Below are 13,041 nucleotides of genomic sequence, written 5' to 3'. Positions count from 1 at the left end.
TTCAAGTGGATTGATCTGGAAGCAAGCTGGGGATTTCAACTTCAAACAATCACTGTTTGTTTCAGAAGGGGCCACATGAACTGTCCCCTTCCTTTGTTTTTGTTCCCCAGGAGAAGACCAGTCACCTGCGTCCTTACCATCCAAACTGGCATGGAAAAAAGATTAATTTATTGCAAGATTCTCTGGAGTGAGGCCTTTTACCCAGATAAATGGTTTCTTTAACTCACTAGGGACTGGGAAACAAAACCCTCTGGTGCCATCCCATCCCCCTGCAGGAACATCTCCAGCTAGAAGCTGCACTTGGACAGAAGGTGTCTACAGAGAATATAACAGCAATTCCAGGAGGCTGGACATCACCAGCATGTCTGTACTTGGGTGCTTCAGCAGATGCCACAGAGCGATTACAGAGACATTCAGGATCTGGCTGTTCTTCATCTAAGATTAAGGGGGGGCCAAGAAGCTCCTCACAGCTCCCCTCTGGCTGGAGCTGGCAGCCCATGATGCCCAGGGCTCACCAGCACACAGAAGGAGAGCTGGCAAGGAATACTAGACAGGCAACCCAACCCTCATACACCTTTGCAGAGACAAAACACCTGTGAACCCCTCCAAAAATATAAATTTGTGGTGCTCAGCCTCTTTGCCAAGACTGTTTCAATGACAAGCTGCTTACAGCTCGAGCCTTTTAGTCCTTGTATTGGTATTTTATAGGTTCACTGCAAAGAAAACCATGGGCTGCAAGGCAGAGCCTCCATTCACTGCGAGGAAGGAAGCATTAAACTTCTCTTTGAATTAAACAAATAAGACTCAACCACTTGGTTCATTATCAGATTCAATGGCTGGAGTCTGTGGGGAAAGCTAAACAGCAGAACCCAGGGTATAAATCAAAGACGTGATCAGGGGTGTGGTTTCACCTCTCAGCTCAGCCATGGCCAAAGGGATGGTCTCCTTCTCCTTCCCTGGCACGTTCAGCTCCCCCCTGCTGCCACGCTGATGGCAGTATCCCAGCCAAGCTGGTCTTGCTCACTCTGAGCTTTAGGGAATTGCTCACTCTGAGCTTTTCTGGACTCGCTGAACTGGGCATTTCCAGAGGCAGGAGATGGAGGGAGCTGGCCAGATCCCCTCCCTTTCTGCAAGGCACCCACCCTTGGCTGAGCAGCAGAGCGAGCACACAGGATCAGGAGACAGCACAGCCAATTTAGAAGCCAGTGCTGCCAAAAGGGGCCATCCCCCCACCAGCCCCTCAGGGCCTTCCCAATCATCCAAGTGGAAGATTTAGCAACTCTAACTGCGGGGCAAGATCCAGGAAAGTTTGAGGCTTGGGTACTTTTTTTTTTTTTTGAAGGGTTAGCTGGAGTCACTCCCCTGCAGCTGCTCCAGTGCTGGATTCCTGCAGCAGGGAAGAGGCAGGAATTTACCTGCCACCTCCTGCAGCAGCGAGTCCTCAGATGGAGCTGTAACGTGAAACTGCGCCCAAGGAGCTGGGGAAGGGGGAAAAAAGGGGGAAAAAGAAAAAAAAAATAGAGTCCCACCTGGCTAGAAGAGCTCCAAGACATCTCATAGGTATGGAAAATGGGAAAACAACCCACCTTACATGATTGTTTTCCCTCCTGTTGAAAGACAGCAGATATTTCTCACACAGAAAGAATGAGTATGGGCTTAATGGAAATGGCAGGTGGTCTGAATGTACAAGGCTCAATCCCTTACTGGGCTGAACAAGCATTTCCCCTAAAGTGGTGACTGTCACTGGAGAATCATCATCCCCAGCAGAAAGGGAGAAATGAGCTAGGGAACTCAAGTGGAAAACTCTGACACACTCAGCCCTGGAAGTTGTACTGAGCCATCTACCAAGGAAATTACTGGAAGAACACTCAACTGAAAAAAGTGAACATATACACAGATAGACACAGAGGGAACTATCTAGCCTAGAAATTCTTGGGCCAGCATAGTTGGAGACCTCGCACTAGCCAAAGTAACACAGCAAAGAGGTTTTTGCTGACTTTGCTAAAGACAAACACCATCCCAGAGCAAATGATGCAAGGGGACACACAATAGCAGGGTTTGCTCAGGGAGGCCTCCAGGAGAGCAGAAAGTGAGTAGGAAAAGGAAAACACCTGGAAGAACCAACCAAGTATCAGTCCAAACAACAAAATAGGTCCAAATTAACAAAATATGTCAAAATAGCAAAAATAGTGGACAGAGAACACCAGTTTGGTGCCCAAATACCAGCTTTAAGAGTCAGGATTGCAAGGCAAGCTGCAAATTCCCATTTAAGGAGGAAATTTCCAAGAAATTGACCAGTTCCACTTGAAAAAAGGTTTTTAGCTCAGTCTCACCCCAGCTGCAGATAGCAAGTGGCTCTGAAGCTCCCCAGCCCACTGAAACACCAAAAAATAGATAACTGACAGCAGATCAACACAGTGAGGAGGCAGGGGCAGGACTCAGCTCAAGGGAGCCACTCACTAGTCAGCAGCTCATAAGCAAGGCAGGAGACAAAAACCTGACTCTACATACAAAGGGCAAGTTTACAGCATCAATTAATTCATACTAAAGAGATGTTGCCTAACAAAAGATGTTCAATTTCCGAGTCACTGATTAAAGCGATTCCATAAAAACCATTACCTGGGATGCCCAATCCCAGTAGCTTTGTGGTTCAAAGCCCACTCAGTCTCAGGGCTTCTGGTACAAAACCAAAAGTTTTGAAGCCTCGTGGAAACTCACCAACAGGTTCACCACACTCCCATGTCATTTTGCATAGGATTGTGTGCCAAGACCACAGCACTGCAATGAAACCCCTCCAGAGTCACATCTGTGGACATGGGAACAAGGGAGATGCAGAGCAGGAGGTGTTCCACCACAGTCTCAAAGGCCTGGCAGAAACAGAGGAGGTAAAGGAGCTCTTGGAGAAGGTGTGAAGAGCGGGTTTGGTGGGTGATATGGGAAATTCAGGTGAAGCTCAATGCCTTTTTACACACAGAACTAGAAACAGCTCATATGACCAGCAGGGAACCTTCTCAATACAGCTCATTCTTTGTGCACATACAAACACCCAGAGATCAGCCCCTGACCCACAGCTCCTCACACCCAGCCCTGCAAACAACCTGAAATCACAGCACCTGGTCCTGTACACACCCAGTCACACCAACACCCATGTAGGAGAAAGTGCTGCTCACTGTACCATCGCATCAGAAAACAGCTTTATTCACAAAACTACTTAATTATCATGTTTCCCTGCTAGTTTTTTGGCACTGAGACTTTGTTGGTCTTGCAGTTCATGGCAGTGCCTCATCTTGAGCACCCACCAATTAATGTCCTGGCCATGGTACACCTGAGACCTCGTCAGGCAGAGCAGTTCTGCTGTGGGACAGGCAGAGGGGGATTTATGAGATGCTGGAGCCTGACGTGGCTGTGCACTCACAATCCATTGCTTTGCTTCCCCATTTCCACATCTGCAGAAGCAGTCTTTAAACAAGCCAGGGTATTTTTAAGCTCTGACAGTTAAAATCCTCAAGTGACATCACCTGAAGTCAGAGCACAGCTGCCTTATTCCTCTGGCACACCAGCAAGCCAAAGTAAGCAGGAGCCTCGTTTATGGGCTTACAGCACACCTTGAGATAATGAAAGCACTGGTGGGACTTGCCCCGCAGTCAGGCCTCTCCTTGCAAGGCTTTTATCCTCCCCCTCCTCAGTTTTGGGGTAAAACCCAAGAATTTTAGCACCAGAGCAGCCCAGTGATCCAGCAGAGGGGGCAGAGAGGGGGACCAGCCCAAACCCCACTGCCACTATGCCAGGGTTTGAGGGCAAAGAACTAGAGAATAAGGATGAAAAATCACCAAGACTGCATGAAGAACGGCAAAAACCAGCCCCTCAAGCTACTTCCCGCGGTGTACCCGAGCCTGCCCGCCCACACTTCACCTTGCACACACGGGCACGGCTGTTTACGAGCACTTGGAGCAGCTTAAGGGTGTAAATCACATTAATCCAGGCGACAAAGCCACATCCCGCTCATCCTCGGGTGAGTTACTAATCCCTCCACACCGCAGTAGTTCCCATCTCACTTCCTACCCCTTGAGGAGGAAAAAAACCCCAAACCTTTTAATATGATAGGTAACTTAGTGGATCCCACCTTCTATCTGAGTCCAGCTTTCAACAGCTTTGAGCAACAGTCATGGGTCTCCCCACAAGCCTGAGGATTTTCTGGGATGGAGACCAAGCCAGTCAGAGGCTTCCCTCTTCTTATGGAAAGGCGAATACAGGTCAAAAATATTTATTTCTTTTTAATCACAGCATTACCAAGTCCTCCCCACAAGATAGGCTTGCAGCTGCTTCGAAAAAGCAGGGCTTGGTTTCAATGTGTTTGACTCATGCTCTCGACACCTACTTTAATTTGGTGGAACAAAAGCATGCTGGCTGTAATTAAGGCAAATAATATCAAGTTCAACAGAAAAGCGTTAAGAAATTGTGCCGGGAAACGTTCACTGCGAATTTTTGGAATATAGAAGGAGCTGGCCGTCACCCGCAGCAACCGCTACCACAAAAGCACTTTTTCTCCTTAAAGCAGCTCCGGGCAGGCTGTACATCCCATAAATCGCAACTGTCAAAACATCCGAGTCGGGGGAGATGAGGAGAAAAGCAAACGGGCTCCACACAGCTCGGCTGGGACAGCCGGCACCCCAGGATTACCTGCTTTGTTCAAGGAAAGCGCCGGGCCACGAAGGCTAAACCCCAGAGAAGCAAAGCCTCCACGCCGCCCGTAACCTCGGTGACCGGGGCTGGTGTTTGGGTTGGTAAATTGTATTTCTGGTGCATGTGTGAAAGATACAACTCACTGAGTAAACAGCCCTTCAGAGCTGACAGCTTTACAGCCAGAGACTCGGCGCGACTACTCCTTCCCAGAGGCAGCAAGGCAGTTGGGGAAAGCAGTAAAATAATAATTAAAAAGAAAAAGCTACATAAAGCCATCACATTTACCCTTTCACCAACCCTTTACACAGTTACGAGGCGGGAGCAAAATAAACATTGCCTGTTTTCTGCCCGACAGTGTGTCACGGCTGAAAAACACATCCCTCTTGGTTTAAAAAACATCAGTGTTGGAAGCATGGGACAGACGGCTGGAAAGTTCTTCCATTAGAAGTCAGGAACTATATAATTTATATTTGTTTTTGGCAAAGAGACAGATAAAGCAAGGGAAAGTAATTTAAAATTCAAGAATCGCGTGGCTTTAAGAAGGTAGGCAGCTTAATGCAATAAAAATAATAATAACAGAGATAAGATGTCAGGATGCTTTACAGCCAGAGACCTCAGGCATCACACACCACCTCCTGCCTTAGGGACTGACTTTCCACCGCTCTAATTGCAGAGAAAAGTGACCTTACAGGTTAAAAACATTGAGATTAACCATTTTAAGGCGGTTAAGAGGCTGGACGCGACCCCAAACCCATCCCCTACGGCATCTCCTTCAAGCAGAGCAGCGTTTAAATGACAAATAGAGAGGAGTGGAGGCGCGTTCCCGGCGAAATGAGCCCATAAATCAGAGCCGCGCAGCGCGGAGGGCTCGTCCCGCTCCCCGGAGCGCTGTGCACCGGCTCAGCCCCGCGCACCGAGGGCACACAGCGGAGCCGGACGGCGCGGGCGAGCCCTGCGGGGTGACAGCAGCCGCCACCTGCGGCCGCCCCGGGCCCGCTCGCCCCTCACGGAGCAGCCGCGCTCGCCCCTCCCGGCGCGCGCCCGCCCGCGCCCCCCTCAGCGCGCGCCGGCGGCGGGAAGCGCGCGCGTTACCTCTCCGCCGCGCCCCCTCCCTGGTCCCGGTCCTGGTGCCGGTGCCGCTCGGCGGCGGCTCGCCAGGACATTCCAGGCTGGGGCGGGCGTCCCGGCGGGCGGGAGCCTCCATCCAGCGCCGCCCGGCCGCTCGGCGCCGCTTATCTCCCCCCGCGCTCCGCTCCCCGCCCCGCTCCCACCGGCGCCCCGTGTCGGGGGAGGTGCCGCCGCCCCGCCCCGCCCCGCGGAGCGAACCAACGCCGGCCGGGGGGGGAGCACGGGTGCCCCGCGGGCGGACCCACCGCTCGAGGAGGGGAGGGAGCGGGCGGCGGTGAGCGCGGCCCGAGCGCGCGGCGAGCGGGGCGCTGCGGGCCCTTTAAGGGGAACGGGAGGGGTGGAGGGGATGCACGTGCGCGCGGGGCGCCGCGGGGTCCGTGCTCCGCCGGGCAGAGCCTGGCCGAGAGAGCGCGCCCCGAACCGCCGGGACTGGGCACCCGTGTGAGCCGGGACCCGCGGCACCGCGCCCCCGAACCGCCGGGACCCGCGGCACCGCGCCCCGAACCGCCGGGACCAGGCATCCGTGTGAGCCGGGACCCGCGGCACCGCAGCCCCGAACAGCAGGTGCACTGGGCACCCACGGCACGGGGAAGGCGGGACCGGGCACCCACCCGGCCGGAGCGCCCTCGTGTGCTTGACCGGGCAGCGAGCAGCCGCGCACCCGCTGCCTGCGCTCCTACGGGACCGGCCGCTTGTGCAGCCCTGGGCGGCCGCACACCCGCGCTCCGTGCGCTCCCGCACCCACACGGCCCTGCCACCTGTCACCTGTCAGCTGTGCGTGACAGTCACCCACAGAGCCGGCACCCTGTGCGCCCTCCGAGCGCCGCAGCGCGGCTCACCTGTGCGGCCTCCCGGAGCCTCCGCCCTTGCGGGTGCAGAGGTCATCCCGTGCCCGCCCGCTCGCTCCCACGCCGGAGAGCCCACGGCTCCCACTCCGGCTCTCCTGCGAGCACTTGTGTGTTCAGAGTGTCGCTGGAGTGAGGGAGTGGCTCTGGCTGTTTCCAAAGAGCTGGGAAATGCCCCCACACATGCTCCATGCATCATCCTTCTCCAGATGACTCCACCAAGAACCCCGTACTCGGCTACAAATAGCAAAAAGGGGCTTTATCAAGGGCTCATACTGTGCCCAAACCATTGACCCCTTCCAAAAAAAACCCCAAATATGCCCAACATGCCTTGTTTTTTGGGAATTTGCTGTGTTTTGGTCACATCCATAAGTGGTAGCTGGAAAGGGATTTAGCCAAGGGGAGTTTCACCAAGAAAGCACCAGCACCACATGGACTGCAAAGAAACACAGTTGCTATGTTTAAAAATAAAGAAAAAGTAAGCTTTAAACCCCCCTAAAAAACTAGAGTTGAAATAAAATCTCATGGTTTTCAGACAAACCTGTGAGACCAAAACGCTGCAGTACCCTGTGTTTACCAGCTCTAATTTTATCCCTCAGGAGGTTTCCTGTAGGACGTCATTATTTCCACAAGTGTGAAAGGGGAAAAAAAAGAAAGAAAATAAAGAGTAGAAAAATCCTCAGCAGATTAAAAATCCCATAATCTGAAGAAAACACCCCAAAATAAAACAAAATCGGGGTTGGCACAGCTGAGGAGTGAAATGACTTGATTTATGGCAGCCACTGGAAAAGATGAGGGCTTCAGGATTGTTCTCAGCACAGAAGAGACAGCCAAGTCTGGTATTTTGGGATAAAAATACTCAAAATGAGGATTATAATGAAGGTGATTTACAGACCAGGGGCGGTGCCAAATTGCAATTTCTCCCTGTACAATTTTTTGGGGCGATGTTTTCCCCTCCTTGGGCTCATTTGCATGAGAATACCCTCTTGGGCAGGAGAATTGCTGCTTAATTAGCGAACAGCAATCGCTTTAATTAGCATGTCTCCATGCTCCCTGCTATTTTGCATAGATTCAAATGAGATGCTCATTAGGGAGCAGGCGCCCGGACAAGCTACGTCCTTTAGCCGCTCACTAACCCAATTAACTTCAGCCAAACTGCGCCGGGCCCTGTGCCAGGAGGGATCGGGCTGCTCCCAGAAGGAAGGTGCAGAACCTCTCCTTCAACCTGCTCACTTCCTCCAACCCTGTGAGGTTTCCTTCCTTGGGAGGTTTTTCTCCTTCAAGGTTTTCCTTCTTGCAAGATTTCCTTCCTTGGCAAAGGTTTTCCTTCTTGTAAAATTTTCCTCCGTACAAGGCTTTTCCTACACTGAAAGTTTTTCCTTCCTTGAAATGATTTCCTCCTTCAAGTATTTTCTTCCTTGCAAGATCTCCTTCCTTGCCTAAGGGTTTCCTCATTGCAAGGTTTTATTTCCTTACGAGATTTTCCTTCTTTGTGATATTTTCCCCCACCCAAAGTTTATTTTCCGTGTAAAGTTTTCCTCTTTGCAAGGTTTTCTTCCTTGGAGGTTTCCTTCCTTTCAAGATTTTACCACCTTGCAAGTTTTCCTTCTTGTGAAGTTTTCTTCCTCAAAAGCTTTCCCTCCATGCAAGGTTTCCCCTCCTCATAAGGTTTGCTTCCTTGCAAGTTTTTCCTCCTTTTCCTTGCTTGCTCAGTGCTGGGATTTGGGAGCAGAAATGGGGGGGGACACCCCCAAAAACCACCCTCCCTCCTTGGGGATCCTCAAGCCCTCTCCGTGCCCCTTCCCCCCGCCCAGGTGGGGCCATCATTCCTGGCAGGAGCACGAGGGAATTTGAGGGTCCCCTTTGTTTTTCCGCCCAGCCAGCGTGGTCCCAGCGAGGTTGGGTTTTATTTCATTTCATTTCTCCTGCCCCGTAATCCCATCGTCTTGTCACGGTTCCCCGGGAAGCGGGGCTGCTCCGAACAAAGCCCCCGGAGCATCCCGGGCTCCCGGAGGGGGTTTTGCAGCTGCGCCTCGGAGCGTGACCGATCGGGAATGAGCCTTCGCAGCGCGTCTAATGCCGTTTGGACAGGGAGCCTTTCATCCGCTCGTGGGAGTGAGGCCCCGGCATTGACCGCCCGCTCCCCGCGCCCGGCGCTCGGCGCTCCCGGCCCCGCGGGAGCCGATCGGCAGCGCCGCCGCGGCTCGGGGGGAGCCAAGCCGGGCCCCCGGTGCTCGCCTCTGCTGCTGCGGGTTTGGGTGCAGAGCTCAGGGCCAGAGCGGAGGGGCTGAGGCTGGGAGATGCTCCCCGTGGCCATGGGCTGGTCGCTGTCGCCCCAGGCTGGGCTCCGCTGCGTTCCTTCTTGTGGTCCCCTGACTTCTGTCCCTGGCAGTACCTGAGCCCTGTTCCCACCTCCACACCCTCAGCAGCTTCCTTGTCCTGTTCTTATCATCCCATTCCTGGCAGGCACCTCCATCCTGTTCCCATTCTCCTGACCCCAGCAAGTACATTGTCCAAGTCCCATCATCCCAGCCCTGTCCCCTGGGATCACTCATCCCAGTCCCCATCATCTGTCCCTGTCCCCATCATTACATCCCAGTTCTCATCACCTTGTCCTTGTTCCATCACCCTAGCCCAGATCCCAGCAGGTGCCTTGTCCCAGTCCCATGTCCCTTGTCCCACAGACATGGCCCTGTGTCCCTGTGTCTCTCCACAGGGCCAGCCCAACACCCCAATGCCCTTTGGCATCCAGTGATCTCCATCGAGGGAAGGTTTGGTCCTTTTTGGGAAGGGGACAGCTGGTGTCAGCCTTGGCAGTGCAGGTGGCTTTGGGTGGCATCAGCTGCTGAATGTGCCCTGCAGCGTGGCAGGCAATGTGTGTGAGTGGGGAATCCTGGGATTTCCACTCCAAGGAAATGGATCAGGAACAGGGCACAAAGGCTGGAGGCATGCTGGGATGGAGCACACGTGGAAACAATCACCTGGCAAGAGAAGATGAGAAGAGACAAAATGAAAATGATGAGGGTAGAAGAAACAAGAAGAGACAACAGGAAAGGGGAGGAGGAGAAGGACTGAAGGATGAGGAAGACTGGAAGGAGGAGAGGAGGAGAGGACGGGAGAGGAGGAGAGGGAGAGGAGGAGAGGGAGAGATGTCACCTCAAAAGAAGCTGTATGTCCCTGTGAGATTTGCCAACCCATCACTTCATGCATTGGTCAGGGGGGTTTTGTTGCTCTATTTTCCCCCCAGTGAAAAGTGGCTTTTTGACCCTAACACACGTTTTCATAGCAAAGGTTTTTTTGGCTGAAAGGCTTTTTATTCCTTGTTAAAAAGAAAATTGGGGAGGATGGTGGGAAGGGTCACTTCTGTAAAACCTCTATTTTTCTTTAAAAAAGCCCCAATTAATCTATTTTGTCTTTTTTTTTTTTTTTTAATCAGAAATACCTCTGCAGGAGGCATTGGGAGTGAATCATTCTCAAAATCCCCTGTCCCACGCCGTGCCTGGTCCTGCCCAGCTTTATCATCTACCCTGCAGCAAACACCCAGTGGCAACAAAAGAAAATTAGAATTATTAGGAAACACTTTTTTTTAAACTTAATTTTTTTTCCAGCAGGCTAGAGGGTGATTTTGCCTAATTTTCCTCTGTTTTGGTCATTTAACTCCATGGAGCTGCTTTGGCACCAAAAATTGCCTCGGTCTTCAGGAAGGAGCAAATAACCTCTGTATGCAGTGATTGTTCGGTTTCCCAGGGCACTGGGGTTATCTCTGGGAAGAGCCCAGACTGCTGGGGTGGGACAGAGCTCCCTGCACCCCTCTAGAGAGTTCTGAGGGTGATAAAAGGTTCTGTGACCTCTCCAGTACCTGCCTGCCCCAGGCCAAGCGGGAATGAGGCTCTCTCCAGCCTGGTCTCCTGGGCAGACCTTGGGCCCACAATTCAGGCACCTTGTCCTCAACCTTCCCTCTGGATGGACCTCAGTGTTGCAGGGATGTTGTCTCCATCTTTATCTTCCTGGCGGATCCCAGATCAGCATTGTGGGTCTCTTGTGTCCATCCCTGTCTCCTGAAGCATCCCAGGGGGTGCTGCAGGTACCTTCACTCCATCCCTGTCTCCTGAAGGATCTATCTCAGGGGGTGCTGCAGGTACCTTCACTCCATCCCTGTCTCCTGAAGGATCCCAGGGGGTGCTGCAGGTACCTTCACTCCATCCCTGTCTCCTGAAGGATCCCAGGAGGTGCTGCAGGTACCTCCACACCATCCCTGTCTCCTGAAGGATCTCTGGTCACTGCTGCAGCCAATCTCCACCTTCTCTGAGCTCCCCAAAACCCAACCCACCACCTCACCTTGCTGATGGTGCCCATTCCCAACCCCAGCTGGACCCAGCTCTTGGTGGACGCCTCTTGAGGGGCCAAGACCGTGGTGGAGGGAGAACTGGAGCCGGGTGGAGGGGATGGAGCGCCTTCAAAATTGACACCATATGGCTGCTCCTTATCCCCGGGCCCAGTAAATGGGTCTTTCATGCTGGGCTGGTTGCCATAGGAGCAAACATGCAGGAAATATCCCAGATAACTGGAATAGTGGTGAAAACACATGTTTTGGATAAAACCCGGCAGAAAATCGCCCCGTTTAACCCCTCCAAGGCAGTTTTAACCCCCCGCCACACCTCAGTGCATGCATGCAGTGGGGAAACTGAGGCACACCGTGTCTGGGCTCCTCCTCAGCTGGCAGTGGGAAATCTGGCAGGTTTTTTGCCATTAAGTAGGATTGCTATCAGGTTCCCAGTGTCAGCTTGCCTCCTTCTCCTTCTCCTCCACCTCCTCCTTCCCAGAGCCCCTTATCAAGACGGATGGCTGGATGCAAGGCCGTGTGCAAGCATTTTGCTTTGATTTGCCAAGGAATTTGCTTTGCTTTTGCCTTTTTTATTTCCCCTTTTTTTTTTACCCCCCTCTCTTCTTTTTTGTCTCTTTTTTTCCAGCCTGGGCCAAACCTTTCCTTATCACATCTGGCGAGCAGCGGCCCCCAGTGCTGCCCTGGCTGCCAGCCAAGCGCGGAGCCGACAGCCAGGCGGCCACAGCACGGCCCGTGGGGCTGAGCCCGGACACACCGACAGCCCTGGCTCCCAGGAGGGGGAAACTGAGGCATGGAAGGCCTGAAAAGCTGCTGCAGGTGTTCCTGTAAAGTGTGTCCGTGCATCCCTCCATGCTGCAAGTATCGCAGTGTGCCACAAATATCCCAGTGTACAGCCACTGTCCCTGTGTGCTGCTGGCATCCCACACACCCTAAACATTCCTGTGTGCTGCCAGCATCCCTGCACACTGCTGCAAACAGCTCTGGATGCTGCAAACATCCCTGTGCATGGCCAGCATCCCTGTGTGCTGCTGCATCCCGTAAACATCCCTGGGCATGGCCACATCCCTGTGTGCTGCTGCATCCCATAAACATCCCCATGCATTGCCTCATCCCTGTGTGCTGCTGCATCCCATAAACATCCCTGTGCATGGCCAGCATCCCTGTGTGCTGCTGCATCCCATAAACATCCCTGGGCATTGCCACATCCCTGTGTGCTGCTGCATCCCTGCATCCCATAAACATCCCTGGGCATTACCAGCATCCCCATATGCTATTGCATCCCATAAATATTCCTGGGCATTACCAGGATCCCTGTGTGCTGCTGCATCCCATAAACATCCCCATGCATTGCCACATCCCTGTGTGCTGCTGTATCCCTGCATCCCAAAACGTCTCTGCACCCTGCAACACTTCCCAGGCCTTTTCCCAGGAAAGGACATTGCTGCTGGGTCTTCCCAGCACTGCCTGAAGATGGAGAAACCCGCGGAGTCCACCCCAAACCCTGCACCCGAGGGCAGCCTTGCAGCAGCCCTGTCCCTAGAAAAGGCTGAAGGGGAAGCTATGAGTGCTGGGATGAGGAAAATTTTGGGAGGGGCTGCTCTGGAATGTCATGAACAGGACTTTAGCACAGGAGGGATTGCAGCTATGGGGTGCAGAGAGCACAGAGCAAAGGGATCAGGGAGAAAGGCCTGAGATGAAGGAGCAAGGGGCTGTGGGGCTGCAGCACGAGGCCAGACCCATGAGGAGATCTGGCCGACCTGGGATTGCTCCTGGTGCCTACTTGTAAATACTGCTGATGGGAGGAATGTGCAAGCACGGAGGAAATTCCCCTTCCACGCCAGAGCATCGCCTCACAGCCTCCCTCCCAGTGGGATCAGAGCCCTCCTGATGATTCTTATCCTCCCAATTCTCCTGGGGAATTTTTTTCCCATCTTGATTTTGGTGGGATGCACATCCCCAGCAAGGTGCAGCATCCCTGCCACCCACACATCCCTGCCAGTGCCACATCCCTGCCACCCACAGCCTCTCTCCCACTGCCAC

General features: G+C 53.3%; 1 protein-coding gene across 3 annotated transcripts in view; it reads right to left on the bottom strand.

The window, feature by feature from the left end:
- The window catches only part of CDON (cell adhesion associated, oncogene regulated), a 58,069-nt gene extending 52,112 nt beyond the window's left edge, over positions 1 to 5,957 (bottom strand). For all 3 annotated transcript variants that reach the window (XR_009489313.1, XM_059867025.1, XM_059867024.1), the window contains exon 1: positions 5,776 to 5,957. The gene's annotated coding sequence lies outside the window, so the exon portion shown is untranslated. The remainder of the gene's footprint in view (positions 1 to 5,775) is intronic.
- Between the last annotated feature and the right edge of the window lie 7,084 nt (positions 5,958 to 13,041).

Source organism: Haemorhous mexicanus, chromosome 24 (genome assembly GCF_027477595.1).
Source record: "Haemorhous mexicanus isolate bHaeMex1 chromosome 24, bHaeMex1.pri, whole genome shotgun sequence".
Lineage (NCBI taxonomy): Eukaryota > Metazoa > Chordata > Aves > Passeriformes > Fringillidae > Haemorhous > Haemorhous mexicanus.
This window is presented reverse-complemented; position numbering and strand designations above follow the sequence as displayed.